This window comes from Anneissia japonica, unplaced genomic scaffold, assembly GCF_011630105.1.
Source record: "Anneissia japonica isolate Jap-2015-1 unplaced genomic scaffold, ASM1163010v1 scaffold1812_len1207588_cov181, whole genome shotgun sequence".
Lineage (NCBI taxonomy): Eukaryota > Metazoa > Echinodermata > Crinoidea > Comatulida > Comatulidae > Anneissia > Anneissia japonica.
Window position 1 is genome coordinate 65,517 of NW_022726379.1, and position 3,413 is coordinate 68,929.

General features: G+C 34.3%; 1 long non-coding RNA gene across 1 annotated transcript in view; it reads left to right on the plus strand.

The window, feature by feature from the left end:
* LOC117113150 overlaps positions 1-3,297 on the plus strand; it is an 8,552-nt gene extending 5,255 nt beyond the window's left edge. Inside the window, exon 2 of the long non-coding RNA XR_004446156.1 lies at positions 2,331-3,297. This is a non-coding gene — a long non-coding RNA (uncharacterized LOC117113150). The remainder of the gene's footprint in view (positions 1-2,330) is intronic.
* The last annotated feature ends 116 nt before the right edge of the window (positions 3,298-3,413 follow it).

The window sequence follows — 3,413 nt, forward strand, 5'->3', positions numbered from 1 at the left end:
AGGAACAGCACTATATACTACATTTTATTTTTTATACATGCATTTTAACACAAGATTACATACCTCTGCCTTGTGCCTGATGATGATGCAGGCCGTGTATGATGGACGATTACATTATTTTCCACCCTGTGCCTGGATACCATTCCATTATTTACCTTTATGCTCGACTTGACCTTCGAACTTTTCTCCAAAAATTTAGTATCTCTTTCTTTAAATATATTTTTTTCTCTTGCGTGTTGTAACCACCACCTTTATTCCAACAATTTAAAAAAAAAGTACAGTACAATATTTATATTTTAAAGGGTTGTTTTTTCAAGTTCTTTTTATTACCTTTGTGTTTTATTTATACCAGTTTTTTTTTTAACATTTATCACTTTTATTTACTATTTCCTCAATATTCTTATGAATGTATTTCATTTTATGAAAAGAAATATATTCACACATAATTATCTTCTTTGTATGATGGTAATTTTTTTAATAATGAGATGTGTATAAGAGACTAACATTAATTACATTACAAGGATATTTTGGCCAAGAATGGTATATTTTATTTATTATTATTTAATAATATTTCTCTTATGCACTCTATTTTTCATTTTATGCTTCAATTTTTTTCCCCTTTTTTCTTCAAAATTTCTATCAACGTAATGTGAACTGGACTGTTAATATCAGCCTAGGACCTAGGGACCTAGGTCTAGTTTAGGGAGCTTATAGTTTATCCTCTTTTTCTCTAGCCTTTGGTATTACTGTACCTATCTACACTTTATACAAGGGGGTACTAGCTGTTGTTGTTGTAGATATTATACTAACATTTAATAACCTACAAGAAGGTCACAGTTAGTTACAGTACAGACGTACATCCCATAAATCTGTAAGATTTCATAGGCCTACCGTAGGTAAACATAGAAAGAGCAATAATAGTAAAACTCGAGCGTCACGACATTGCGAAATGTCTGCTCATGTTCCTCGTATCGAACTAAGTCGAGTCAATCCGAGATGGCCCGAGTGAAGTTTCATGCAAATGTTTCGTACGGAAAAAAAATCGCCGACGGGAGACCGATTTCCCCGACGAAAAAAGTGGGCATGGTCGGGCGTCGCCTCAAAATCTCTCAAAATTGTTCCATATCTCCCGAAAAATATGAGAGTTTAGGGGTTTAAAGTAATATTTAATTGATTTTCTTAGGTACTTAAAATATATTTTTTCTCTCCCCGACGAATTGTGGTTTTTCTCACTGACGGGGAGTGGGCAGCTCTCCCAGACGCCTACTCTCCCTCATTTCCCTGCTGGTGCCACCCTTGCAGTACACAAATGAAGACATTACAATCTTTGGCGTACACTTGATTGTAACAACTGGAAGTACCTCAGTAGATAAACCTAGGCCCACAGTTACAATGCTAGTTGCAAACATTTTTTGTTTTTAAAGTAGACTGGCAACAACGGAATTCCAAGTTGACCAGGTGCATAATTTTGCACATAAGGGCCCAAATATCAGGAGTTTATAACTATTAATTTTATCAGGGAACAGTGTGACGTAAAATAATCATCAAACACGTAGAACAATCACAGATTCTACTCACATAGGAACAGCACTATATACTACATTTTATTTTTTATACATGCATTTTAACACAAGATTACATACCTCTGCCTTGTGCCTGATGATGATGCAGGCCGTGTATGATGGACGATTACATTATTTTCCACCCTGTGCCTGGATACCATTCCATTATTTACCTTTATGCTCGACTTGACCTTCGAACTTTTCTCCAAAAATTTAGTATCTCTTTCTTTAAATATATTTTTTTCTCTTGCGTGTTGTAACCACCACCTTTATTCCAACAATTTAAAAAAAAAGTACAGTACAATATTTATATTTTAAAGGGTTGTTTTTTCAAGTTCTTTTTATTACCTTTGTGTTTTATTTATACCAGTTTTTTTTTTAACATTTATCACTTTTATTTACTATTTCCTCAATATTCTTATGAATGTATTTCATTTTATGAAAAGAAATATATTCACACATAATTATCTTCTTTGTATGATGGTAATTTTTTTAATAATGTTATATCAAATATCTCAAATGTAATTCATTTATTAACAAGGTATTAATTGAACCAAAGTTCCATTTTTTCAGAGATTTCAGAATTTTTGCTTCATACAAACAGAACAGATATATTATGTACCAATCCACTAAATTTTATGATTATCCATTCAATAGTTTTTGCGTAATAATGCTGCGGAAAGACTTTCCATTTCATAGAAAAATTAATTATGTTATTAATCTTGGGTTCAATTATATTTACTCAACTGTTTTATGTCATTTATTTAGAAATCAATAATCCAAAAGGAAAGCGAACTGAAGCTCTCGCAGATATGCCCATCCACATTCGAGAAAAGATTGAACGGTGTCTAAATGTGCATGTACCTGGTGGAAGTAACTGGCAGAGTTTCGCCGAGCATTTTAAGATCAGAAAAGACGTTATCCGTTACTGGGATAGCAGAAATGATGAAGTGCCATCCTATAATGCATCGGGACAAATGTTTGCGAACCTGAAAGCCGAACAACCACAGCTGACGGTTGATGATCTGTGGAAAGTTTCCAAAAATAAAAACCGTAATGACGTTGTCAGGATTATTGACGAACATTATTAGATATAGGTAGAGATATAGGTTTCATTGCAACGCTACTTCAAACATAAATATTCAGAAAAAAAATAGTTGCTTATTTTGTATCAGCAAGTAATTCACTTTCAACTAAATTTTGTAAAAAAATCTTGCAATTTTAGGGACGTTTTGAAACATACGGGTTTCGGTCTGCTGCCACCTGGCCATGCCCAGTCAATTGCCACCTTTAGCAGGGCCGTCGGAACCGAACAGGCGGCCCGCGCTGACTTTGGCCGGACCACTTTTTATGATATTATTTTTTGAGTTAATATATACGGATACTTATCAAGGTCATCACCATCATTACCGTCATTGTCATCTCATCATCACCATCTCATCATCAGAATTATTTCATATTTTTTCTGGGCATCCAGGTAAACCAGGTTTCCACGGTAGCACTGGGCCCCTTTAAAACTAAGAACCTTTTCACAAAACAGTTGGATCGTATTAGGTAGGGCCTGTATGTCTTTATCACTTGGTAGATTTGTCCAGTAGAGTATACCTACATGGTCTGTTTGTCATAAATAAACCAAGAATTAACCACAATTAAATTTTACTCGGTGTAAGGCCTAGCAGAAGCGAACAAAAAAAATATATATTACCTATTTAATAAATAATTTTAACAATTAAAATGATGGTACACTTCTTTCTATGGACGTTACACACACACACACACACACCTTTGCTCCGGTGACCAAGTCATATAGGGGATCTCTTCTGCTGTGTACATAACAACGTCTTTAGGCCT